The 27,578-nt window shown below is 45.6% G+C and overlaps 7 non-coding genes across 7 annotated transcripts; all 7 read right to left on the minus strand.

Moving 5' to 3' along the window:
- Window positions 1–8,754: 8,754 nt before the first annotated feature.
- Window positions 8,755–8,868, minus strand: LOC140308300 (U5 spliceosomal RNA). Its single transcript, XR_011916259.1, has one exon. It is a non-coding gene; the product is annotated as a U5 spliceosomal RNA (small nuclear RNA).
- A 411-nt stretch (window positions 8,869–9,279) lies between these two features.
- Window positions 9,280–9,470, minus strand: LOC140307916 (U2 spliceosomal RNA). The gene has a single exon (XR_011915937.1). It is a non-coding gene; the product is annotated as a U2 spliceosomal RNA (small nuclear RNA).
- Window positions 9,471–9,778: 308 nt separating this feature from the next.
- LOC140308173 (U5 spliceosomal RNA) lies at window positions 9,779–9,892 on the minus strand. Its single transcript, XR_011916144.1, has one exon. It is a non-coding gene; the product is annotated as a U5 spliceosomal RNA (small nuclear RNA).
- A 411-nt stretch (window positions 9,893–10,303) lies between these two features.
- LOC140307917 (U2 spliceosomal RNA) lies at window positions 10,304–10,494 on the minus strand. The gene has a single exon (XR_011915938.1). It is a non-coding gene; the product is annotated as a U2 spliceosomal RNA (small nuclear RNA).
- Window positions 10,495–10,802: 308 nt separating this feature from the next.
- Window positions 10,803–10,916, minus strand: LOC140308174 (U5 spliceosomal RNA). The gene has a single exon (XR_011916145.1). It is a non-coding gene; the product is annotated as a U5 spliceosomal RNA (small nuclear RNA).
- Window positions 10,917–11,327: 411 nt separating this feature from the next.
- LOC140308043 (U2 spliceosomal RNA) lies at window positions 11,328–11,518 on the minus strand. The gene has a single exon (XR_011916052.1). It is a non-coding gene; the product is annotated as a U2 spliceosomal RNA (small nuclear RNA).
- A 285-nt stretch (window positions 11,519–11,803) lies between these two features.
- LOC140308175 (U5 spliceosomal RNA) lies at window positions 11,804–11,917 on the minus strand. The gene has a single exon (XR_011916146.1). It is a non-coding gene; the product is annotated as a U5 spliceosomal RNA (small nuclear RNA).
- Window positions 11,918–27,578: the final 15,661 nt, after the last annotated feature.

A 27,578-nucleotide genomic window follows, 5' to 3' on the forward strand; every position in this document is an offset into this window, starting at 1 on the left:
GGTCAAGGACCAAAATACATCAGTGACCTCCTGACCCACTATGAACCTTCCAGACCCCTCAGGTCATCTGGATCCGGTATTTTATCAGTTCCCAGAGTCAAAACCAGACATGGAGAAGCTGCATTCAGCTTCTATGCTCCACATGTCTGGAACAAAGTCCCAGAAAGCCTCAGATCAGCTGAAACACTCAGTGTATTTAAGTCCAGGTTGAAGACACATCTATTTTCAGCTGCATTTGAATAAGCTTGAGTTTCAAAACGGAATCATGTTTTAACTATTGATTTTATCTTTCATATATATAATTTTTTCCGATTTTATCTATTGTTCTTATTTCCTTCTTTTGTTTAAATTTTAAATCATGCTTTTTATTTCTTCTGTTTTAATGTCTCTGTGAAGCACTTTGAATCACCTTGTTGTTGAATTGTGCTATACAAATATACTTGCCTTGTCTTGCCTTGCCTTACATTGTCGGGCATTCGCACCTTGTCTTACCCGCTTTTTACAAACTATAGTCAGACATCCACACCTTCTTGCAGCTGAACCACCTCCGCTTACTGTTTTGATCATGTATGGTCTGGCAATACTACCTTTTCTTACCCGTTTGTGAGTAATTATGGCTGGACATTCACACCTACTTTCAGCAGAACACCACCTCTCTCGCTTTTGATGATGTATGGACCGGCATTCTTACCTTTTCTAACACATTTTTCAGCAATTATGTTCGGAGATTCACACCTACTCACAGACGAACAACTCCGCTCCCGCATTTGATGGTGTATAGTCGGGCATTCTCACCCTTTCTCATCAGCTTTTTGCAAATTATGATCTGACATCCACACCTACTTGCAGTCGAACAGTTCTGCTCCCGCTTTTGATTATGTTTGGTTGGATATTCGAACCTTTTCTTAACTGCTTTTTACAAACTTTGGTTGGACGTTCACACCTTCTTGTAGCCGAACACATCCACAGCTGCTTTTGATGATGTATGGTTGGGCATTCGCACCTTTTTTTTACCCATTTTTCAGGAATTATGGGTGGATATTCACACCTTCTAGCAGCTGAACACCTCCTCTCCCACTTATGATCATGTGCGGTTTGATTTTAGAAATTTTTACTTTCATGTTTTCTAGCAATTATTGATGGACATTCAGACCTTCTTGCAGCTGAACACCTCCTCTCCCACTTATGATCATGCGCGGTTTGATATTAGAAATTTTTACTTTCATGTTTTCTAGCAATTATTGATGGACATTCAGACCTTCTTTGCAGCTGAACACCTCCGCTCCCGCTTTTGATCATACATTGTCGGGCATTCATAACTTGTCTTACCAGATTTTTACAAACTTTAGTCGAACATTCACACCTTCTTGCAGCTGAACACCTCCGCTCCCGCTTTTGATGGTGTAAAGTCGGGCTTTCGAGCCTTTTCTTACCCGGTTTTTAGAAATTATGGTTGGATATTCAGACCTTGCAGCCGAACACCTCCGCTCCCTCTTTTGATCATACATTGTCGGGCATTCGCACCTTGTCTTACCCGCTTTTTACAAACTATAGTCAGACATTCACACGTTGCAGCTGAACCACCTCCGCTCCCTGTTTTGATCATGTATGGAGTGGCAATACTACCTTTTCTTACCCATTTGTGAGTAATTATGGCTGGACATTCACACCTACTTGCAGTCGAACAGCTCTGCTCCTGCTTTTGATTTTGTTTGGTTGGATATTCGAACCTTTTCTTAACTGCTTTTTACAAACTTTGGTCGGACGTTCACACCTTCTTGCAACCGAACACCTCCGCTTCCGCTTTTGATGGTATATATTCGGGAATTCGAACATTATCTTACCCGTTTTTTACAAACCATGGTCGGACTTTCACACCTTCTTGTAGCCGAACAACTCCACTCCCGCTATTGATTGTGTACAGTAGTGTAGTTTAACCTTTTCTTACCCGCTTTTTACCAACTATGGTCGGACATTCACACCGTCTACAGCGGAACACCTCCGCTTCCGCTTTTGATGGTGTATAGTCGGGCATTCGCACCTTTTCTTACCCGCTTTTTACAAACCATGGTCGGACTGTCACACCTTCTTGTAGCCGAACACATCTGCTCCCGCTATTGATTGTGTACAGTCGGGTTTTTTTAACCTTTTCTTACCCGCTTTTTACCAACTCTGGTCGGACATTCAAACCTTCTTATAGCCGAACACATCCACTCCTGCTTTTGATGATGTGTGGTTGGGCATTCGAACCCACTTCTTGCCCGCTTTTCATTAATTATGGGTGGACATTCACACCTTGTCGCAGCCAAACACCTCCGCTCCCTGTTTTGATCACGTATGGTTGGACATTCGCACCTTTTCTCACCCGCTTTTTGCAAACTATGGTCAGCAATTCACAGCTTCCTCTCCACCATACTTGTATGGTGGGATATTCACACCCACTTGCATCCGAAGACCTCCGCCCCCACTTTTGTTGATATTTAGTCGGTCATTCGCACCTTACCCGCTTTTGGCAAACTATGGCCTTCTTGCAGCCAAACACCTCTGATCTCGCTTTTGATGATGTAAGGTTGGGCATTCAGACCTTGCTTCCCCTGCTTTTCACCAAATGTAGTCGGACATTCACACCTTCTTGCAGCCGAACACTTCCGCTCCACCTTTTAGTGTTCTATCACACCTTTTTTTCACCGCATTTTATAGATTATGGTTGGAAATTCTCAACCACTCTCATCCGAAGACCTCTCCTCCCGCTTTTGTTAATATATTTGAACTTTAGTCGGACATTCACACCTTCTTGCAGCTGAACCACCTCCGCTCCCTGTTTTGATCATGTATGGTCTGGCAATACTACTTTTTCTTACCCGTTTGTGAGTAATTATGGCTGGACATTCACACCTACTTTCAGCAGAACACCACCTCTCTCGCTTTTGATGATGTATGGACCGGCATTCTTACCTTTTCTAACACATTTTTCAGCAATTATGGTCGGAGATTCACACCTACTCACAGACAAACAACTCCGCTCCCGCATTTGATGGTGTATAGTCGGGCATTCTCACCCTTTCTCATCAGCTTTTTGCAAATTATGATCTGACATTTAAACCTGCTTTTGATGATGTATGGTTGGGTATTCGCATCTTTTTTTTACCCATTTTTCAGCAATTATGGGTGGACATTCACACCTTCTTGCAGCTGAACACCTCCTCTCCCACTTATGATCATGTGCGGTTTGATTTTCGAAATTTTTACTTTATTTTTTTCTAGCAATTATTGATGGACATTCAGACCTTCTTGCAGCTGAACACCTCCGCTCCCGCTTTTGATCATACATTGTCGGGCATTCGCACCTTGTCTTACCAGATTTTTACAAACTTTAGTCGAACATTCACACCTTCTTGCAGCTGAACACCTCCGCTCCCTCTTTTGATTATACATTGTCGGGCATTCGCACCTTGTCTTACCCGCTTTTTACAAACTATAGTCAGACATTCACACGTTGCAGCTGAACCACCTCCACTCCCTGTTTTGATCATGTATGGTCTGGCAATACTACCTTTTCTTACCCGATTGTGAGTAATTATGGCTGGACATTCACACCTACTTTCAGCAGAACACCACCTCTCTCGCTTTTGATGATGTATGGACCGGCATTCTTACCTTTTCTAACACATTTTTCAGCAATTATGGTCGCAGATTCACACCTACTCACAGACAAACAACTCCGCTCCCGCATTTGATGGTGTATAGTCGGGCATTCTCACCCTTTCTCATCAGCTTTTTGCAAATCATGATCTGACATCCACACCTACTTGCAGTCGAAGAGTTCTGCTCCCGCTTTTGATTATGTTTGGTTGGATATTCGAACCTTTTCTTAACTGCTTTTTACAAACTTTGGTTGGACGTTCACACCTTCTTGTAGCCGAACACATCCACAGCTGCTTTTGATGATGTATGGTTGGGCATTCGCACCTTTTTTTTACCCATTTTTCAGGAATTATGGGTGGATATTCACACCTTCTTGCAGCGGAACACCTCCTCTCCCACTTATGATCATGTGTGGTTTGATTTTAGAAATTTTTACTTTCATGTTTTCTAGCAATTATTGATGGACATTCAGACCTGCTTGCAGATGAACACCTCCGCTCCCGCTTTTGATCATACATTGTCGGACATTCATACCTTGTCTTACCAGATTTTTACAAACTTTAGTCGAACATTCACACCTTCTTGCAGCTGAACACCTCCGCTCCCGCTTTTGATGGTGTAAAGTCGGGCTTTCGAGCCTTTTCTTACCCGGTTTTTAGAAATTATGGTTGGATATTCAGACCTTGCAGCCGAACACCTCCGCTCCCACTTTTGATCATACATTGTCGGGCATTCGCACCTTGTCTTACCCGCTTTTTACAAACTATAGTCAGACATTCACACGTTGCAGCTGAACCACCTCCGCTCCCTGTTTTGATCATGTATGGAGTGGCAATACTACCTTTTCTTACCCGTTTGTGAGTAATTATGGCTGGACATTCACACCTACTTGCAGTCGAACAGCTCTGCTCCTGCTTTTGATTTTGTTTGGTTGGATATTCGAACCTTTTCTTAACTGCTTTTTACAAACTTTGGTCGGACGTTCACACCTTCTTGCAACCGAACACCTCCGCTTCCGCTTTTGATGGTATATATTCGGGAATTCGAACCTTTTCTTACCCGTTTTTTACAAACCATGGTCGGACTTTCACACCTTCTTGTAGCCGAACAACTCCACTCCCGCTATTGATTGTGTACAGTCGTGTAGTTTAACCTTTTCTTACCCGCTTTTTAACAACTATGGTCGGACATTCACACCGTCTACAGCGGAACACCTCCGCTTCCGCTTTTGATGGTGTATAGTCGGGCATTCGAACCTTTTCTTACCCGCTTTTTACAAACTATGGTCGGACATTCAAACCTTCTTGTAGCCGAAAAGCTCCGCTCCCTCTTTTGATCATACATTGTCGGGCATTTGCACCTTTTCTTACCCGCTTTTTACAAACCATGGTCGGACTGTCACACCTTCTTGTAGCCGAACACATCTGCTCCCGCTATTGATTGTGTACAGTCGGGTTTTTTAACCTTTTCTTACCCGCTTTTTACCAACTCTGGTCGGACATTCACACCTTCTTACAGCGGAACACCTCCGCTCCCTCTTTTGATGGTGTATGTTCGGGCATTCGAACCTTTTCTTACCCGCTTTTTACAAATTATGCTCGGACATTCAAACCTTTTTATAGCCGAACACATCCACTCCTGCTTTTGATGATGAGTGGTTGGGCATTCGAACCTACTTCTTGCCCGCTTTTCATTAATTATGGGTGGACATTCACACCTTGTCGCAGCCAAACACCTCCGCTCCCTGTTTTGATGGTGTATGGTTGGACATTCGCACCTTTTCTCACCCGCTTTTTGCAAACTATGGTCAGCAATTCACAGCTTCCTCTCCACCATACTTGTATGGTGGGATATTCACACCCACTTGCATCCGAAGACCTCCGCCCCCACTTTTGTTGATATTTAGTCGGTCATTCGCACCTTACCCGCTTTTGGCAAACTATGGCCTTCTTGCAGCCAAACACCTCTGATCTCACTTTTGATGATGTAAGGTTGGGCATTCAGACCTTGCTTCACCTGCTTTTCACCAAATATAGTCGGACATTCACACCTTCTTGCAGCCGAACACTTCCGCTCCACCTTTTAGTGTTCTATCACACCTTTTTTTCACCGCATTTTATAGATTATGGTTGGAAATTCTCAACCAATCTATCCGAAGACCTCTCCTCCCGCTTTTGTTAATATATTTGAACTTTAGTCAGACATTCACACCTTCTTGCAGCTGAACCACCTCCGCTCCCTGTTTTGATCATGTATGGTCTGGCAATACTACTTTTTTTTACCCGTTTGTGAGTAATTATGGCTGGACATTCACACCTACTTTCAGCAGAACACCACCTCTCTCGCTTTTGATGATGTATGGACCGGCATTCTTACCTTTTCTAACACATTTTTCAGCAATTATGGTCGGAGATTCACACCTACTCACAGACAAACAACTCCGCTCCCGCATTTGATGGTGTATAGTCGGGCATTCTCACCCTTTCTCATCAGCTTTTTGCAAATTATGATCTGACATTAACACCTGCTTTTGATGATGTATGGTTGGGTATTCGCACCTTTTTTTTACCCATTTTTAAGGAATTATGGGTGGACATTCACACCTTCTTGCAGCTGAACACCTCCTCTCCCACTTATGATCATGTGCGGTTTGATTTTCGAAATTTTTACTTTAATTTTTTCTAGCAATTATTGATGGACATTCAGACCTTCTTGCAGCTGAACATCTCCGCTCCCGCTTTTGATCATACATTGTCGGACATTCATACCTTGTCTTACCAGATTTTTACAAACTTTAGTCGAACATTCACACCTTCTTGCAGCTGAACACCTCCGCTCCCACTTTTGATGGTGTAAAGTCGGGCTTTTGAGCCTTTTCTTACCCGGTTTTTAGAAATTATGGTTAGACATTCAGACCTTGCAGCCGAACACCTCCGCTCCCTCTTTTGATTATACATTGTCGGGCATTCGCACCTTGTCTTACCCGCTTTTTACAAACTATAGTCAGACATTCACACGTTGCAGCTGAACACCTCCGCTCCCGCTTTTGATGGTGTAAAGTCGGGCTTTTGAGCCTTTTCTTATCTGGTTTTTAGAAATTATGGTTGGACATTCAGACCTTGCAGCCGAACACCTCCGCTCCCTCTTTTGATTATACATTGTCGGGCATTCGCACCTTGTCTTACCCGCTTTTTACAAACTATAGTCAGACATTCACACGTTGCAGCTGAACCACCTCCGCTCCCTGTTTTGATCATGTATGGTCTGGCAATACTACCTTTTCTTACCCGTTTGTGAGTAATTATGGCTGGACATTCACACCTACTTTCAGCAGAACACCACCTCTCTCGCTTTTGATGATGTATGGACCGGCATTCTTACCTTTTCTAACACATTTTTCAGCAATTATGGTCGCAGATTCACACCTACTCACAGACAAACAACTCCGCTACCGCATTTGATGGTGTATAGTCGGGCATTCTCACCCTTTCTCATCAGCTTTTTGCAAATCATGATCTGACATTCACACCTACTTGCAGTCGAAAAGCTCTGCTCCCGCTTTTGATTATGTTTGGTTGGATATTCGAACCTTTTCTTAACTGCTTTTTACAAACTTTGTTCGGAGGTTCACGTCTTCTTGAAGCCGAAAACCTCCGCTCCCTCTTTTGATCATACATTGTTGGGCATTCGCACCTTGTCTTACGCGCTTTTTACAAACTTTAGTCAGAAATTCACACCTTGCAGCTGAACCACCTCCGCTCCCTTTTGATCATGTATTGTCTGGCAATACTACCATTTCTTACCCGTTTGTGAGTAATCTTCTAAAAGGTCATACCTGTCATTTTTTCCATTGAAACCATAAATATTTAAGAGGTTAAAGTCTTGCCCCATAAAATTCAAGTGTGCTAAAAGTGCCCGTCCGTCTCGCACCAGAACATGCGGATTTTTAATTAGAATGGCCACACCATCATTTTTAATTTGATTTGAGCCACTCCATATCGATAAATTGGGCCACATTTCCTCCCATTGTCTATGGTTTTTCAAAAAAGGTAGTCCACATTCTTGTATTAAAAACACATCTGATTTTATGGAGTCTAAGAAGGATATAATACTCTGGGCTCTTGTCTTTGATTTCACACTTCTCACATTTAGTGTTGAGAAGGTGAGAACCATTAAAAGGATAAAGGAAAGTAGGTATGTCATTTTCGTTTTTCTAAGTTATCAAAACAAATTACACACTCAGGTTAATTCTTGGGAAACTAGCTCTCCTTTTCGGACTCTCGTGTTGGCCTCTGATGCAATGTTGCATTTAACTTTGAGTCCCTGGGGGTTGATTGCAGAGCTAAAGGGAATCAGAGGACAACTCAGATGCCGTCCTCCTCGGCTGTTGACCTTCGGGGAGGTGAGTACCTTCACTAGACTCACCTGTCTGCTCTTCCTCCTCATTTAGCTTAGCTCCACCCTCTGCCTGTGAATTCTCACAGACTTCAGCACTGAGTGGTGAGGCCTCTACAGGCCCCTCTCCTTTTTGCTCCTCACTTCCAATCCAAGCTTTTAGCGGGAAGTTTGAATTTATTGGGTCAACCTCTTCACTTTGTTCACCAACTGCCACCTCTGGTCCTTCTCTTTGTTGGCTTGACTGTGGCTTTACCGTCTTTAATTTGTTGGCAAAAGATTTAGGGCAATCTCAGAAGAGGTGATTTAATTCTCCACAGAGATTACATTTCCTGCCATTTGGACACTCTCCAAAAGTGTCCCCAATTTCTCTGCACTTCCCACATATCACCTTGGTACAAGCCTCAACCAGGTGCCCATGCTCACCACACTTGCGGCAGAGCTTGGGCTGCCCCTGGTACTGGATGTAACCTCGGTTTTCGAGGTGGCCAGAGTGTCACTTTGCATCTCCGCCCACCCGCTGCACTGAGCACTCTTCAGCCCTTTTAAATGGTATAACTTTGCACTCCCGCACGCTCCAGCGAGCACCATTCAAGCAACAACTTTGCACTCCAGCTTCAAACATCGGCACAGTCGCAACAAGTAAGGCAACTCTACTCAGAGAAGTCACTCTGCACAGTAACAAGATTTCTTTTGCACAGACAGAAAGGGCTTCACCCGCAAAGGTAAAGCCTGCCAAAAATAGCAACAACTCATTAGTGCTGCTCTCCACGGAAGTCTTTAGTAAAAGGCGAAAGACTTGTACATTATGAAGAGAAACCAGAGTACGATTATCTGTCACTGCGGGAGCAGGGCATCAGGCTAGTTGGCATAGCCACCTTCCCCATGGTGAGCTTTGCTTGGTTGAGACGCTTGCTCCCCCTCCTTGCTCCTCGGCTGACCAAGTAGGAAAAATCGGGCCCTATTCGATGGCTGCCTTGTCTTTTACTCTGTGCAAAAGACAAGGCAGCCACAAACACCACGGGAACACCGTATTGAGGCTTTGTTCTGACCGCTCATTCAGTGTCGCGTTTCTTTCAAGCAATTCTCCCGGTTAGCCCGCACTCGGCTCGCCCCCAGAGCTGTGTTAAAGTCTACTTCGCATTCACTCTCTTTTCTCAGCAGACTAAAAGAAAGTTTCATCTTGGGCTCCCTAAAACTTCCATCCTGCACCACTGTTTGCTTTTTCACAAGAGCAGAGAAGAGCGCACCGTTCCCAGCGGCACTGCAGTACCGGGTCGATGCTTGGAGTGAACGGAGCAAGCTCCTTTTTCAACTCCTATTGCTAAAAATCCATTTAATATGTAGTCCTCGTACAAAGGCCATATCAGATATTAAACTGATAAGAACAGGTACTACACTTGATCTTAGCCAAAAGGCCGAGAAGCGATAACTGTCCACTGGTTCACGTCCGAGGGCCCTTCCTGGCACAATGCGCACTTGTAGCGGTGTTCTTTTTATGGCCAGAGGTGGCCAGAGTGTCACTTTGCACCTCCGCCCACCCGCTGCACTGAGCACTCTTCAGCCCTTTTAAATGGTATAACTTTGCACTCCCGCACGCTCCAGCAAGCACCATCCAAGCAACAACGTTGCACTCCAGCTTCAAACATCGGCACAGTCGCAACAAGTAAGGCGACTCTACTCAGAGAAGTCACTCTGCACAGTAACAAGATTTCTTTTGCACAGACGGAAAGGGCTTCACCCGCAAAGGTAAAGCCTGCCAAAAATAGAAACAACTCATTAGTGCTGCTTTCCACGGAAGTCTTTAGTAAAAGGCGAAAGACTTGTACGTTATGAAGAGAAACCAGAGTACGATTATCCGTCACTGCGGGAGCAGGGCATCAGGCTAGTTGGCATAGCCACCTTCCCCATGGTGAGCTTTGCTTGGTTGAGACGCTTGCTCCCCCTCCTTGCTCCTCAGCTGACCAAGTAGGAAAAATCGGGCCCTATTCGATGGCTGCCTTGTCTTTTACTCTGTGCAAAAGACAAGGCAGCCACAAACACCACGGGAACACCGTATTGAGGCTTTGTTCTGACCGCTCATTCAGTGTCGCGTTTCTTTCAAGTAATTCTCCCGGTTAGCCCGCACTCGGCTCGCCCCCAGAGCTGTGTTAAAGTCTACTTCGCATTCACTCTCTTTTCTCAGCAGACTAAAAGAAAGTTTCATCTTGGGCTCCCTGAAACTTCCATCCTGCACCACTGTTTGCTTTTTCACAAGAGCAGAGAAGAGCGCACCGTTCCCAGCGGCACTGCAGTACCGGGTCGATGCTTGGAGTGAACGGAGCAAGCTCCTTTTTCAACTCCTATTGCTAAAAATCCATTTAATATGTAGTCCTCGTACAAAGGCCATATCAGATATTAAACTGATAAGAACAGGTACTACACTTGATCTTAGCCAAAAGGCCGAGAAGCGATAACTGTCCACTGGTTCACGTCCGAGGGCCCTTCCTGGCACAATGCGCACTTGTAGCGGTGTTCTTTTTATGGCCATAGGTGGCCAGAGTGTCACTTTGCACCTCCGCCCACCCGCTGCACTGAGCACTCTTCAGCCCTTTTAAATGGTATAACTTTGCACTCCCGCACGCTCCAGCAAGCACCATCCAAGCAACAACGTTGCACTCCAGCTTCAAACATCGGCACAGTCGCAACAAGTAAGGCGACTCTACTCAGAGAAGTCACTCTGCACAGTAACAAGATTTCTTTTGCACAGACGGAAAGGGCTTCACCCGCAAAGGTAAAGCCTGCCAAAAATAGAAACAACTCATTAGTGCTGCTTTCCACGGAAGTCTTTAGTAAAAGGCGAAAGACTTGTACGTTATGAAGAGAAACCAGAGTACGATTATCCGTCACTGCGGGAGCAGGGCATCAGGCTAGTTGGCATAGCCACCTTCCCCATGGTGAGCTTTGCTTGGTTGAGACGCTTGCTCCCCCTCCATGATCCTCGACTGACCAAGTAGGAAAAATCGGGCCCTATTCGATGGCTGCCTTGTCTTTTACTCTGTGCAAAAGACAAGGCAGCCACAAACACCACGGGAACACTGTATTGAGGCTTTGTTCTGACCGCTCATTCAGTGTCGCGTTTCTTTCAAGTAATTCTCCCGGTTAGCCCGCACTCGGCTTGCCCCCAGAGCTGTGTTAAAGTCTACTTCGCATTCACTCTCTTTTCTCAGCAGACTAAAAGAAAGTTTCATCTTGGGCTCCCTGAAACTTCCATCCTGCACCACTGTTTGCTTTTTCACAAGAGCAGAGAAGAGCGCACCGTTCCCAGCGGCACTGCAGTACCGGGTCGATGCTTGGAGTGAACGGAGCAAGCTCCTTTTTCAACTCCTATTGCTAAAAATCAATTTAATATGTAGTCCTCGTACAAAGGCCATATCAGATATTAAACTGATAAGAACAGGTACTACACTTGATCTTAGCCAAAAGGCCGAGAAGCGATATCTGTCCACTGGTTCACGTCCAAGGGCCCTTCCTGGCACAATGCGCACTTGTAGCGGTGTTCTTTTTATGGCCATAGGTGGCCAGAGTGTCACTTTGCACCTCCGCCCACCCGCTGCACTGAGCACTCTTCAGCCCTTTTAAATGGTATAACTTTGCACTCCCGCACGCTCCAGCAAGCACCATCCAAGCAACATCGGCACAGTTGCAACAAGTAAGGCGACTCTACTCAGAGAAGTCACTCTGCACAGTAACAAGATTTCTTTTGCACAGACGGAAAGGGCTTCACCCGCAAAGGTAAAGCCTGCCAAAAATAGAAACAACTCATTAGTGCTGCTTTCCACGGAAGTCTTTAGTAAAAGGCGAAAGACTTGTACGTTATGAAGAGAAACCAGAGTACGATTATCCATCACTGCGGGAGCAGGGCATCAGGCTAGTTGGCATAGCCACCTTCCCCATGGTGAGCTTTGCTTGGTTGAGACGCTTGCTCCCCCCCTTGCTCCTCGGCTGACCAAGTAGGAACAATCGGGCCCTATTCGATGGCTGCCTTGTCTTTTACTCTGTGCAAAAGACAAGGCAGCAACAAAAACACCACGGGAAAACCGTATTGAGGCTTTGTTCTGACCGCTCATTCGGTGTCGCGTTTCTTTCAAGCAATTCTCCCGGTTAGCCCACACTCGGCTCGCTCCTAGAGCCGTGTTAAAGTCTACTTCTCATTCATTCTTGTTTCTCAGCAGACTCTTGGGATTTTATCTATAAAATGAATTCCTTCACTCAAACTATGTTAAAACTGCTTTGTCCTTCATATTTACCATGTCTAGAAAGATTTAAACAAAAAAAACAACGTTGTACTTTGCAGTAAAAGACAGAGCAAATCTAAAGTTTCATGAATCCGAGAATAAGCTTACTTTCATGAGTTCTTCACGATTTGGGATTTTGCTATAAAATGAATTCCTTCACTCAAACTAAATCGCTAATCTGTTACATGTAAGGCAGATGTCAAATTCACCGAAATAGGATCTAAGGGTATTCGGCCAATCGAGCTGTAGCAGCTTCGGTAAAAGAGTATAAGTTGAAGAGTTTGTGAATAAAGGTGTGCGCACACATAGTGAGCTGTAGGAAAATAGGCAGGGAGCAATGCCGGCTGGGGTATATGTTCTTGTATGTTGTCTGACTGTTTGATTTGAATGTGTTGTGTAAGTGTCCCGTTGAATGTTACATGTTTGGGCTTTGACACGCTTCACTGTGGTTGTTAACTGTGTGGTGTGTCCTGAAATGTTATATGTTTGGGCTGTGTGACATGCTTAATGCTTGTCAGTAGCTACCCACTTATTCATATATAGCAACTGACAACATAAGAAGTCCGGACATACTTTGATAGTAGTTGTAGAAGTATCCTTATTGATAATAGATAAACTAATTCATAGTGATAGAACAGTAGATGAACAGGTGCCTGCACATGTCTCACGAAAATAAAATGGGTGTATGATTGCTGACGGCAGAGCAATACTGCCAAACTTATGAGTTCTTGTGGCAAACTTGATTCAGTGTCTTGACGTGTATACGCTGTTTCGCTGACTTGATTGTCACAAGAAACAAAGTGTGTTTGATAAGATCCGACCATTTTATTACGGGAGGATCAGTATCAGTATTCGGCTGCAAGTAGGTGTGAATGTCCAACCATAATTTGTAAAAAGCGGGTAAGAAAAGGTTCTCATGCCCGACTATACATTAACAAAAGCGGGAGGAGAGGTCTTCGGATGAGAGTGGGTGAGAATTTCCAACCATAATCTATAAAATGCGGTGAAGAAAAAGGTGTGAATGCTACATAGAACACTCAAAAGTGGAGCGGAAGTGTTCGGCTGCAAGAAGGTGTGAATGTCCGACTATATTTGGTGAAAAGTAGGTGAAGCAAGGTCTGAATGCCCAACCTTACATCATCAAAAGCGAGATCAGGTGTTTGGCTGCAAGAAGGCCATAGTTTGCCAAAAGCGGGTAAGGTGCGAATGACCGACTAAATATCAACAAAAGTGGGGGCGGAGGTCTTCGGATGCAAGTGGGTGTGAATATCCCACCATACAAGTATGGTGGAGAGGAAGCTGTGAATGGCCGACCATAGTAAAAAGCGGGTGAGAAAAGGTGCGAATGTCCACCATTATACACCATCAAAACAGGGAGCGGAGGTGTTTGGCTGCGACAAGGTGTGAATGTCCACCCATAATTAATGAAAAGCGGGCAACAAGTAGGTTTGAATGCCCAACCATACATCATCAAAATAAGGAGCGGAGGTGTTCCGTTGTAAGAAGTTATGAATGTCCGACCATAGTTGGTAAAAAGCGGGTAAGAAAAGGTTAAAATACCCGACTGTACACAATCAATAGCGGGAGCGGAGTTGTTCGGCTACTAAAAGGTGTGAAAGTCCGACCAAGTTTTGTAAAAAGCGGGTAAGAAAAGGTTCGAATGCCCGACAATTTATGATCAAAAGAGGGAGCGGAGTTGTTCAGCTGCAAGAAGGTCTGAATGTCCATCAATAATTGCTAGAAAAAATTAAAGTAAAAATTTTGAAAATCAAACCGCACATGATCATAAGTGGGAGAGGAGGTGTTCAGCTGCAAGAAGGTGTGAATGTCCACCCATAATTACTGAAAAATGGGTAAAAAAAAGGTGCGAATACCCAACCATACATCATCAAAAGCAGCTGTGGATGTGTTCGGCTACAAGAGGGTTTGAACGTCCAACCAAAGTTTGTAAAAAGCAGTTAAGAAAAGTTTCGAATATCCAACCAAACATAATCAAAAGCGGGAGCAGAACTGTTCGACTGCAAGTAAGTGTGAATGTCAGATCATAATTTGCAAAACAACAACTATACACCATCAAATGCGGGAGCGGAGTTGTTCGTCTGTTAGTAGGTGTGAATCTCCGACCATAATTGCTGAAAAATGTGTTAGAAAAGGTAAGAATGCCGGTCCATACATCATCAAAAGCGAGAGAGGTGGTGTTCTGCTGAAAGTAGGTGTGAATGTCCAGCCATAATTACTCACAAACGGGTAAGAAAAAGTAGTATTGCCAGACCATACATGATCAAAACAGGGAGCGGAGGTGGTTCAGCTGCAAGAAGGTGTGAATGTCCGACTAAAGTTCAAATATATTCACAAAAGCGGGAGGAGAGGTCTTCGGATGAGAGTGGTTGAGAATTTCCAACCATAATCCATAAAATGCGGTGAAAAAAAGGTGTGATAGAACACTAAAAGGTGGAGCAGACGTGTTCCGCTGTAAGAAGGTGTGAATGTCCGACCATAGTTTGTAAAAAGCGGGTAAGAAAAGGTTAAAATACCCGACTGTACACCACCAATAGCGGGAGCAGGGTTGTTCGGGTACAAGAAGGTGTGAAAGTCCACCCATGGTTTGTAAAAAGCGGGTAACAAAAGGTTCGAATGCCCGAATATATACTATCAAAAGCGGAAGCGGAGGTGTTCGGCTGCAAGAAGGTGTGAACGTCCGACCAAAGTTTGTAAAAAGCAGTTAAGAAAAGGTTCGAATATCCAACCAAACAAAATCAAAAGCGGGAGCAGAGCTGTTCGACTGCAAGTAGGTGTGAATGTCCAGCCATAATTACTCACAACCGGGTAAGAAAAGGTAGTATTGCCAGACCATACATAATCAAAACAGGGAGCAGAGGTGGTTCAGCTGCAACGTGTGAATGTCTGACTATAGTTTGCAAAAAGCGGGTAAGACAAGGTGCGAATAACCGACAATGTATGATCAAAAGAGGGAGTGGAGGTGTTCGGCTGCAAGGTCTGAATGTCCAACCATAATTTCTAAAAACCAGGTAAGAAAAGGCTCGAAAGCCCGACTATACACCATCAAAAGCGGAAGCGGAGGTGTTCGGCTTCAAGAAGACGTGTACCTCCGAACAAAGTTTGTAAAAAGCAGTTAAGAAAAGGTTCGAATATCCAACCAAACATAATCAAAAGCGGTAGCAGAGCTGTTCGACTGCAAGTAGGTGTGAATGTCAGATCATAATTTGCAAAAAGCTGATGAGAAAGGGTGAGAATGCCCGACTATACACCATCAAATGCGGTAGCGGAGTTGTTCGGCTTTGAGTAGGTGTGAATGTCCAGCCAAAATTACTCACAAACGGGTAAGAAAAGGTAGTATTGCCAGACCATACATGATCAAAACAGGGAGCGGAGGTGGTTCAGCTGCAAGAAGGTCTGAATGTCCGACTAAAGTTTGTAAAAAGCGCGTAAGACAAGGTGCGAATGCCAGACAATGTATGATCAAAAGAGGGAGCGGAGGTGTTAGGTTGCAAGAAGGTCTGAATGTCCAACCATAATTTGTAAAAACCGGGAAGAAAAGGCTCGAAAGCCCTACTATACACCATCAAAAGCGCGAGCAGAGGGGTTCAGCTGCAAGAAGGTCTGAATGTCCATCAACAATTTCTTTAAAACATGAAAGAAAATTTTCGAATATCAAACCGCACATGATCATAAGCGGGAGAGGATGTTTTCAGCTGCAAGACGGTGTGAATGTCCACCCATAATTCCTGAAAAATGGGTAAAAAAAGGTGCGAATGCCCAACCATACATTATCAAAAGCAGTTGTGAATATCAGATCATAATTTGCAAAAAGCTGATGAGAAAGAGTGAGAATGCCCGACTATACACCATCAAATGCGGGAACGGAGGTGTTCGGCTCTGAGTAGGTGGGAATGTCCGACCATAATTGCTGAAAAATGTGTTAGAAAAGGTAAGAATGCCGGTCCATACATCATCAAAAGCGAGAGAGGTGGTGTTCTGCTGAAAGTAGGTGTGAATGTCCAGCCATAATTACTCACAAACGGGTAAGAAAAGGTAGTATTGCCAGACCATACATAATCAAAACAGGGAGCGGAGGTGATTCAGCTGCAAGAAGGTCTGAATGTCCGAGCATAGTTTGTAAAAAGCGGGTAAGAAAAGGTTTGAATGCCCGAAAATACACCATCAAAAGAGGGAGCGGACGTGTTCCGCTGTAAGAAGGTGTGAATGTCCGACCAGAGCTGGTAAAAAGCGGGTAAGAAAAGGTTAAAAAACCCAACTGTACACAATCGATAGCGGGAGCAGATGTGTTCGGCTACAAGAAGTTGTGACAGTCCGACCATGGTTTTATAAAAAGCGGGTAAGAAAGGGTGCGAATGCCCGACAATGTATGATCAAAAGAGGCAGCGGAGGCTTTCGGCTACAAGAAGGTTTGAATGTCCGACCATAGTTTGTAAAAAGCGGGTAAGAAAAGGTTCGCATGCCCGACTATACACCATCAAAAGCGGAAGCGGAGGTGTTCCGCTGTAAGACGGTGTGAATGTCCGACCATAGTTGGTAAAAAGCGGGTAAGAAAAGGTTAAACTACCCGACTGTACACAATAAATAGCGGGAGTGGAGTTGTTCGGCTGCAAGAAGGTGTGAACGTCCGACCAAAGTTTGTAAAAAGCAGTTAAGAAAAGGTTCGAATATCCAACCAAACAAAATCAAAAGCGGGAGCAGAGCTGTTCGACTGCAAGTAGGTGTGAATGTCCAGCCATAATTACTCACAACCGGGTAAGAAAAGGTAGTATTGCCAGACCATACATAATCAAAACAGGGAGCAGAGGTGGTTCAGCTGCAACGTGTGAATGTCTGACTATAGTTTGTAAAAAGCGGGTAAGACAAGGTGCGAATGCCCGACAATGTATGATCAAAAGAGGGAGCGGAGGTGTTCGGCTGCGAGGTCTGAATGTCCAACCATAATTTCTAAAAACCAGGTAAGAAAAGGCTCGAAAGCCCGACTATACACCATCAAAAGCGGAAGCGGAGGTGTTCGGCTTCAAGAAGACGTGTACCTCCGAACAAAGTTTGTAAAAAGCAGTGAAGAAAAGGTTCGAATATCCAACCAAACATAATCAAAAGCGGGAGCAGAGCTGTTCGACTGCAAGTAGGTGTGAATGTCAGATCATAATTTGCAAAAAGCTGATGAGAAAGGGTGAGAATGCCCGACTATACACCATCAAATGCGGTAGCGGAGTTGTTCGGCTTTGAGTAGGTGTGAATGTCCAGCCAAAATTACTCACAAACGGGTAAGAAAAGGTAGTATTGCCAGACCATACATGATCAAAACAGGGAGCGGAGGTGGTTCAGCTGCAAGAAGGTCTGAATGTCCGACTAAAGTTTGTAAAAAGCGCGTAAGACAAGGTGCGAATGCCAGACAATGTATGATCAAAAGAGGGAGCGGAGGTGTTAGGTTGCAAGAAGGTCTGAATGTCCAACCATAATTTGTAAAAACCGGGAAGAAAAGGCTCGAAAGCCCTACTATACACCATCAAAAGCGCGAGCAGAGGGGTTCAGCTGCAAGAAGGTCTGAATGTCCATCAATAATTTCTTTAAAACATGAAAGAAAATTTTCGAATATCAAACCGCACATGATCATAAGCGGGAGAGGATGTTTTCAGCTGCAAGACGGTGTGAATATCCACCCATAATTCCTGAAAAATGGGTAAAAAAAGGTGCGAATGCCCAACCATACATTATCAAAAGCAGCTGTGAATATCAGATCATAATTTGCAAAAAGCTGATGAGAAAGAGTGAGAATGCCCGACTATACACCATCAAATGCGGGAGCGGAGGTGTTCGGCTCTGAGTAGGTGGGAATGTCCGACCATAATTGCTGAAAAATGTGTTAGAAAAGGTAAGAATGCCGGTCCATACATCATCAAAAGCGAGAGAGGTGGTGTTCTGCTGAAAGTAGGTGTGAATGTCCAGCCATAATTACTCACAAACGGGTAAGAAAAGGTAGTATTGCCAGACCATACATGATCAAAACAGGGAGAGGAGGTGGTTCAGCTGCAAGAAGGTGTGAATGTCCGACTAAAGTTCAAATATATTAACAAAAGCGGGAGGAGAGGTCTTCGGATGACAATGGTTGAGAATTTCCAACCATAATCTATAAAATGCGGTGAAAAAAAGGTGTGATAGAACACTAAAAGGTGGAGCGGAAGTGTTCGGCTGCAAGAAGGTGTGAATGTCCGACTATATTTGGTGAAAAGCAGGTGAAGCAAGGTCTGATTGTCCAACCTTACATCATCAAAAACGAGATCAGTGGTGTTTGGCTGCAAGAAGGCCATAGTTTGCCAAAAGCGGGTAAGGTGCGAATGACCGACTAAATATCAACAAAAGTGGGGGCGGAGGTCTTCGGATGCAAGTGGGTGTGAATCTTCCACCATACAAGTATGGTGGAGAGGAAGCTGTGAATCGCTGACCATAGTTTGCAAAAAGCGGTTGAGAAAAGGTGCGAATGTCCAACCGTACATGATCAAAACAGGGAGCGGAGGTGTTTGGCTGCGACAAGGTGTGAATGTCCACCCATAATTAATGAAAAGCGGGCAAGAAGTAGGTTCGAATGCCCAACCACACATCATCAAAAGCAGGAGTGGATGTGTTCGGCTACAAGAAGGTTTGAATGTCCGAGCATAGTTTGTAAAAAGCGGGTAAGAAAAGGTTCGAATGCCCAAACATACACCATCAAAAGATGGAGCGGACGTGTTCCGCTTTAAGAAGGTGTGAATGTCCGACCAGAGTTGGTAAGAAGCGGGTAAGAAAACGTTAAAAAACCTGACTGTACACAATCAATAGTGGGAGCGGATGTGTTCAGCTACAAGAAGGTGTGACAGTCCGACCATGGTTTGTAAAAAGCGGGTAAGAAAAGTTGCAAATGCCCGACAATGTATGATCAAAAGAGGGAGCGGAGCTTTTCGGCTACAAGAAGGATTGAATGTCCGACCATAGTTTGTAAAAAGCGGGTAAGAAAATGTTCGAATGCCCGACTATACACCATCAAAAGCGGAAGCGGAGGTGTTCCGCTGTAAGACGGTGTGAATGTCCAACCATAGTTGGTAAAAAGCGGGTAAGAAAAGGTTAAACTACCCGACTGTACACAATCAATAGCGTGAGTGGAGTTGTTCGGCTACAAGAAGGTGTGAAAGTTCGACCATGGTTTGTAAAAAGCGGGTAAGAAAAGGTTCGAATTCCCGAATATATACCATCAAAAGCGGAAGCGGAGGTGTTCGGTTGCAAGAAGGTTTGAACGTCCGACCAAAGTTTGTAAAAAGCAGTTAAGAAAAGCGTCGAATATCCAACCAAACAAAATCAAAAGCGGGAGCAGAGCTGTTCGACTGCAAGTAGGTGTGAATGTCCAGCCATAATTACTCACAAACGGGTAAGAAAAGCTAGTATTGCCAGACCATACATGATCAAAACAGGGAGCGGAGGTGGTTCAGCTGCAACGTGTGAATGTCTGACTATAGTTTGTAACAAGCGGGTAAGACAAGGTGCGAATGCCCAACAATGTATGATCAAAAGAGGGAGCGGAGGTGTTCGGCTACAAGAAGGTGTGAAAGTCCGACTATGGTTTGTAAAAAGCAGGTAAGAAAAGGTTCGAATGCCCGAACATACACCATCAAAAGAGGGAGCGGACGTGTTCCGCTGTAAGAAGGTGTGAATGTCCGACCATAGTTGGTAAAAAGCGGGTAAGAAAAGGTTAAAATACCCGACTGTACACAATCAATAGCGGGAGCAGAGTTGTTCGGCTACAAGAAGGTGTGAAAGTCCACCCATGGTATGTAAAAAGCGGGTAAGAAAAGGTTCGAATGCCCAAATATGTACCATCAAAAGCGGAAGCAGAGGTGTTCGACTGCAAGTAGGTGTGAATATCAGATCATATGCAAAAAGTTGATGAGAAAGGGTGAGAATGCCTGACTAAACACCATCAAATGCGGGAGCGGAAGTGTTTGGCTGTGAGTAGGTGTGAATGTCCGACCATAATTGCTGAAAAATGTGTTAGAAAAGGTAAGAATGCTGGACCATACATCATCAAAAGCGGGAGAGGTGGTGTTCGGCTGCAAGAAGGTGTGAAAGTCCGACCATGGTTTGTAAAAAGCGGGTAAGAAAAGGTTTGAATGCCCGAATATACACCATCAAAAGTGGAAGCGGAATTGTTCGGCTGCAAGAAGGTGTGAACGTCCGACCAGTTTGTAAAAAGCAGTGAAAAGCGAGAAAAAGCTTTTCGTTAGTTTTGCATGATTTGGGATTTTGCTTATAAAATGCATTCCTTCACTCAAACTATGTTAAAACTGATTTGTCCTTCATATTTACCTTGTCTAGAAAGATTTAAACAAAAAAAAACCCCAACGTACTTTGCAGTAAAAGAAAGAGCAAATCTAAGATCTAAAAGTTTCAGGAATCCGAGTATAAGCTTGCTTTCATGAGTTCTTCACGATTTCGGATTTTGCTACAAAATGAATTGCTTTGCTCAAACCAAGTTAAACCTGCTTTGTCCTTCCATATTTATCAATGTCGAGATAGATTTAAACAAAACAAAGAAAACACGTTGTACTTTGCAATATAACAAATAGCAACACTGAAGGATCAGGAATCCGAGAATAAGCTTTTCATGTGTTGTGCATGTTTTGAGATTTTGTTTTAAAATGAATTCCTTCACTCAAACTATGTTAAAACTGCTTTGACATTGATAAATATGAAGACAAAGCAATTTTAACTTGGTTTGAGCAAAGCAATTCATTTTATAGGAAAATCCGAAATCATGCAGAACGTATGAAAATAAGCTTATTCTCGGATTCCTGTTCCTTCAGTGTTGCTCTTTCTTCTACTGCAATATACAATGTTGTTCTTTGTTGAAGTCGATCTAGACATTGATAAATATGAAGTTAAAAGCAGTTTTAACATAGTTTGAGTGAAGGAATTCATTTTATAGCAAAATCCCAAATCATGCAGAACGTATGAAAAGAAGCTTATTCTCGGATTCCTGTTCCTTCAGTGTCTCTCTTTCTTCTACTGCAATATACAATATTGTTCTTTGTTGAAGTCGATCTAGACATTGATAAATATGAAGGACAAAGAAGTTTTCACTTGGTTTGAGTGAAGGAATTCATTTTATACATAAAATCCCAAATCATGCAGAACGTATGAAAGTAAGCTTATTCTCGGATTCCTGTTCCTTCAGTGTTGCTCTTTCTACTCCTGCAATATACAATGTTGTTCTTTGTTGAAGTCGATCTAGACATTGATAAATATGAAGGTAAAAGCAGTTTTAACATAGTTTGAGTGAAGGAATTCATTTTATAGCAAAATCCCAAATCATGCAGAACGTATGAAAATAAGCTTATTCTCGGATTCCTGATCCTTCAGTGTCTCTCTTTCTTCTACTGCAAAATCTAATGTTGTTCTTTGTTGAAGTCGATCTAGACATTGATAAATATGAAGGTAAAAGCCGTTTTACCATAGTTTGATTGAAGGAATGCATTTTATAAGCAAAATCCCAAATCATGCAGAACTCATGAAAAGCTTTTTCTCGGATTTCTGAACCTTTCTTTCTTTTACTGCAAAATACTACGTTGTTTTTTGTTCAAATCTATCTAGACATTTATAAATACCAGCCGAACATCTCTGCTGCCGCTTTTGATAATTTATGGTTTGGTATTCTTACCTTTTCTTACCCGTTTGTGAGTAATTATGGCTGGATATTCACACCTTCTTGCAGCCGAACATCACCTCTCCCGCTTTTGATGATGTATGGGCTGGCATTCTTACCTTTTCTAACACATTTTTCAGCAACTAGGGTGGGACATTCACACCTACTCACAGACAAACACCTCCGCTCTCGCATTTGATGGTGTATAGTAGGGCATTCTCACCCTTTCTCATCAGCTTTTTGCAAATTATGATCTGACATTCACACCTACTGCTTTTTACAAACTATGGTCAGACATTCACACCGTCTTACAGTGCAACACCTCCGCTCCCGCTTTTGATGGTGTATAGTCGGGCATTCAAACCTTTCTTACCCGCTTTTTACAAACTTTGGTCGGACATTCAGACCTTCTTGTAGCCGAAAACCTCCGCTCCCTCTTTTGATCATACATTGTCGGGCATTCGCACCTTTTCTTACCCGCTTTTTACAAACCATGGTGAGACTTTCACACCTTCTTGTAGCCGAACACATCCGCTCCCGCTATTGATTGTGTACAGTCGGATATTTGAACCTTTTCTTACCTTCTTTTTACCAACTATGGTTGGGCATTCACACCTACTTACAGCGGAACACGTCCGGTCTGTCTTTTGATGGTGTATGTTCGGGCATTCGAAGCTTTTCTTACCCGCTTTTTACAAACTATGCTCGGACATTCAAACCTTCTTGTTGCCGAACACATCCACTCCTGCTTTTGATGATGTATGGTTGGGCATTGGAACCTACTTGTTGCCCGCTATTCATTAATTATGGGTGGACATTAAAACCTTGTCGCAGCCAAACACGTCCGCTCCCTGTTTTGATCATGTATGGTTGGACATTCGCACCTTTTCTCACCCGCTTTTTGCAAACAATGGTCAGCAATTCATAGCTTCCTCTCCACCATACTTGTATGGTGGAATATTCACACCCACTTGCATCCGAAGACCTCCGCCCCCACTTTTGTTGATATTTAGTCGGTCATTCGCACCTTACCCGCTTTTGGCAAACTATGGCCTTCTTGCAGCCAAACACCTCTGATCTCGCTTTTGATGATGTAAGGTTGGGCATTCAGACCTTGCTTCACATGCTTTTCACCAAATATAGTCGGACATTCACACCTTCTTGCAGCCGAACACTTCCGCTCCACCTTTTAGTGTTCTATAACACCTTTTTTTCACCGCATTTTATAGATTATGGTTGGAAATTCTCAAACACTCTCATCCGAAGACTTCTCCTCTCGCTTTTGTTAATATATTTGAACTTTAGTCGGACATTCACACCTTCTTGCAGCTGAACCACCTCCGCTCCCTGTTTTGATCATGTATGGTCTGGCAATACTACCTTTTCTTACCCGTTTGTGAGTAATTATGGCTGGACATTCACACCTACTTTCAGCAGAACACCACTTCTCTCGCTTTTGATGATGTATGGACCGGCATTCTTACCTTTTCTAACACATTTTTCAGCAATTATGGTCGGAGATTCACACCTACTCACAGACGAACAACTCCGCTCCCGCATTTGATGGTGTATAGTTGGGCATTCTCACCCTTTCTCATCAGCTTTTTGCAAATTATGATCTGACATCCCTCCCTCCTGAGCTGTCACCTTATCGTGGTGGGGGAGTTTGCGTGCCCCAATGAGTCCGGGAGCTATGTTGCTCGGGGCTTTAAGCCCCTGGTAGGGTCACCCAAGGCAAGCAGATCCTAGATGAGGGACCAGACAAAGAACAGCTCAAAAGACCCCTTATGATGAACAAAAAATTTGGACCTCGTGATCCCTTGCCCGGATATGGGACACCGGGGCCTCCCCCCGGAGCCAGGCCCGGGGGTGGGGCCCGGCAGCGGGCGCCTGGTAGCCGGGTCTGTGCCCATGGGGCTCGGTCGGGCATAGCCCGAAATGATGACGTGGGTCCCCCTTCCGACGGGCTCACCACCCGTGGGAGGGGCCAAGGGGGTCGGGTGCGATGTGAGCTGGGTAGCGGCCGAAGGCAGAGGCCTTGGCGGTCTGATCCTCGGCTACTGAAGCTAGCTCTTGGGACGTGGAATGTCACCTCTCTGTTGGGGAAGGAGCCGGAGCTGGTGCGCGAGGCTGAGCGGTTCCGGCTAGATATAGTCGGACTCACCTCGACGCACGGCTTGGGCTCTGGAACCAGTCCTCTTGAGAGGGGTTGGACTCTCTTCCACTCTGGAGTTGCCCGTGGTGAGAGGCGCAGAGCAGGTGTGGGCATACTTATTGCCCCCCGGCTGTGTGCCAGTACATTGGGGTTTACCCCAGTGAACGAGAGGGTAGCCTCCCTCCGCCTTCGGGTGGGGGGACGAGTCCTGACTGTTGTTTGTGCCTATGCGCCAAACAGCAGTTCAGAGTACCCACCCTTTTTGGAGTCTCTGGGGGAGGCACTGGAGAATGCTCCTACCGGAGACTCCCTCGTTCTGCTGGGGGACTTCAATGCTCACGTGGGCAATGACAGTGAGACCTGGAGGGGTGTGATTGGGAGGAACGGCCCCCCCGATCTGAACCAGAGTGGTGTTATGTTGTTGGACTTCTGTGCTGGTCATGGACTGTCCATAACGAACACCATGTTCAGACATAAGGGTGTCCATATGTGCACTTGGCACCAGGACACCCTTGGCCGCAGTTCGATGATCGACTTTGTGGTTGTATCATCGGACTTGCGGCCGTATGTCCTGGACACTCGGGTGAAGAGAGGGGCGGAGCTGTCAACTGATCACCACCTGGTGGTGAGTTGGCTCCGCTGGTGGGGGAGGATGCCGATCAGACCTGGCAGGCCCAAACGTATTGTGAGGGTCTGCTGGGAGCGTTTGTCAGAATCCCCCGTCAGAAGGAGCTTTAACTCCCACCTCCGGCAGAGCTTCAACCATATCCCGGGGGAGGTGGGGGACATTGAGTCCGAATGGGCCATGTTCCGTGACTCCATTGCCGAGGCAGCTGATCGGAGTTGTGGCCGTAAGGTGGTCGGTGCCTGTCGTGGCGGCAACCCTCGAACCTGCTGGTGGACACCAGTGGTGAGGGAAGCCGTCAAGCTGAAGAAGGAGTCCTATCGGGCCTTTTTGGCCAGTGGGACCCTGGAAGCAGCTGATAGGTACCGACAGGCCAGACGGGCTGCGGCTTCGGCGGTTGCTGAGAAAAAAACTCGGGCCTGGGAGGAGTTCGGTGAGACCATGGAGAACGATTTCCGGACGGCCTCGAAGAGATTCTGGTCCACCATCCGGCGTCTCAGGGGGGGGAAGCGGCTCACAGTCAACACTGTTTACAGTGGGGACGGGGCTTTGCTGACCTCAACTAGGGATGTTGTGAGTCGGTGGGGGGAGTACTTCGAGGAACTCCTCAATCCTACCAACACGTGCTCGGAAGAGGCAGAGTCGGAGAGCTCGGAGACGGGGCCTCCCATTTCTGGGGCTGAGGTTGCCGAGGTGGTCAAAAAGCTCCTCGGTGGCAAGGCCCCGGGGGTGGATGAGGTCCGTCCTGAGTTTCTCAAGGCTCTGGATGTTGTAGGGCTGTCTTGGCTGACACGCCTCTGCAGCATCGCGTGGACATCGGGGACAGTGCCTCTGGACTGGCAGATTGGGGTGGTGGTCCCCCTCTTTAAAAAGGGGGACCGGAGGGTGTGTTCCAACTATAGGGGTATCACACTCCTCAGCCTCCCTGGTAAGGTCTATTCGGGGGTATTGGAGAGGAAGATCCGTCGGATAATCGAGCCTCGGATTCAGGAGATGCAGTGTGGCTTTCGTCCTGGCCGTGGAACAGTGGACCAGCTCTATACCCTCGGCAGGATCCTGGAGGGTGCATGGGAGTTCGCCCAACCAGTCTACATGTGTTTTGTGGACTTGGAGAAAGCGTTCGACCGTGTCCCTCGTGGAGTCCTGTGGGGGGTGCTCCGGGAATATGGAGTGCCGGACCCCTTGATAGGGTCCGTTCGGTCTCTGTATGACCGGTGCCAGAGTTTGGTCCGCATTGCCGGCAGTAAGTCGGATACGTTTCCGGTGAGAGTTGGACTCCGTCAGGGCTGCCCTTTGTCACCGATTCTGTTCCTAACTTTTATGGACAGAATTTCTAGGCGCAGCCAGGGCGTTGAGGGTGTCCGATTTGGCGACCTCAGAATCGGGTCTCTGCTTTTTGCAGATGATGTGGTTCTGTTAGCGTCGTCAGGCCGTGACCTTCAGCTCTCACTGGAGCGATTCGCAGCCGAGTGTGAAGCGGCTGGGATGAGAATCAGCACCTCCAAATCCGAGACTATGGTTCTCAGCCGGAAAAGGGTGGAATGCTCTCTCCGGGTCGGGAATGAGATCCTTCCCCAAGTGGAGGAGTTCAAGTATCTCGGGGTCTTGTTCACGAGTGAGGGACGAATGGAGCGGGAGATTGACGGGCGGATCGGTGCGGCGTCTGCAGTGTTGCGGGCTCTGCACCGACCCGTCGTTGTGAAGAGGGAGCTGAGCCAGAAGGCGAAGCTCTCTACTTACTGGTCAATCTACATTCCCATCCTCACCTATGGTCACGAGTTGTGGGTAGTGACCGAAAGAACAAGATCGCGAATACAAGCGGCCGAAATGGGTTTCCTCCGCAGGGTGTCTGGGCTCTCCCTTAGAGATAGGGTGAGAAGCTCAGTCATCCGGGAGGGGCTCGGAGTAGAACCGCTGCTCCTCCGCATTGAGAGGAGTCAGATGAGGTGGCTCGGGCATCTGGTTAGGATGCCCCCTGGGCGCCTCCCTGGGGAGGTGTTCCGGGCACGTCCCACTGGGAGGAGACCCCACGGGGAAGACCCAGGACACGCTGGAGAGACTATGTCTCTCGGCTGGCCTGGGAACGCCTCGGGGTCCCCCCGGAAGAGCTGGAGGAAGTGGCCGGGGACAGAGACGTCTGGGTTTCTCTGCTCAAGCTGCTGCCCCCGCGACCCGACCCCCGGATAAGCGGCAGATGATGGATGGATGGATGGATCTGACATCCACACCTACTTGCAGTCGAACAGTTCTGCTCCCGCTTTTGATTATGTTTGGTTGGATATTCGAACCTTTTCTTAACTGCTTTTTACAAACTTTGGTTGGACGTTCACACCTTCTTGTAGCCGAACACATCTACAGCTGCTTTTGATGATGTATGGTTGGGCATTCGCACCATTTTTTTCCCCTTTTTTCAGGAATTATGGGTGGATATTCACATCTTCTTGCAGCGGAACACCTCCTCTCCCACTTATGATCATGTGCGGTTTGATTTTCGAAATTTTTACTTTCATGTTTTCTAGCAATTATTGATGGACATTCAGACCTTCTTGCAGCTGAACACCTCCGCTCCCGCTTTTGATCATACATTGTTGGGCATTCGCACCTTGTCTTACCAGATTTTTACAAACTTTAGTCGAACATTCACACCTTCTTGCAGCTGAACACCTCCGCTCCCGCTTTTGATGGTGTAAAGTCGGGCTTTCGAGCCTTTTCTTACCCGGTTTTTAGAAATTATGGCTGGACATTCAGACCTTGCAGCCAAACACCTCCGCTCCCTCTTTTGATCAT

Source organism: Leuresthes tenuis, unplaced genomic scaffold (assembly GCF_036924035.1).
Source record: "Leuresthes tenuis unplaced genomic scaffold, fLeuTen1.0.hap1 SCAF_5, whole genome shotgun sequence".
In the NCBI taxonomy this organism is placed as follows: domain Eukaryota; kingdom Metazoa; phylum Chordata; class Actinopteri; order Atheriniformes; family Atherinopsidae; genus Leuresthes; species Leuresthes tenuis.